This window comes from Camelina sativa, chromosome 5, assembly GCF_000633955.1.
Source record: "Camelina sativa cultivar DH55 chromosome 5, Cs, whole genome shotgun sequence".
NCBI classification, from domain to species: Eukaryota; Viridiplantae; Streptophyta; class Magnoliopsida; order Brassicales; family Brassicaceae; genus Camelina; species Camelina sativa.
The window spans coordinates 21,231,550-21,231,851 of NC_025689.1; positions in this window are offsets into that span (position 1 = coordinate 21,231,550).

Below are 302 nucleotides of genomic sequence, written 5' to 3' on the forward strand. Positions count from 1 at the left end.
TGTATTTGCTTGAGATTAGAGCTTGTAATGGTTTTGCTATTCAGATCTAGTTTCCCAACACATATTTACTGAGATACATCTAGGGAATTCCTATGAGTTTTAATTATCTCTTTGGTTTGTATTTTAGATTTCATCGGCAGATCTGAAGAATCAGTGTCAAGAACGACGACGGAGGTCGTAATGCAAATGGAGGACCACCATAGAAGATGCTTTTGCCGTTCACCACCAATACATCTCGAATTCTCCACCGTCGCATCTCTGACACTCTGGTCGCCACATCTCTGTCTCCGGCCACCGTATTT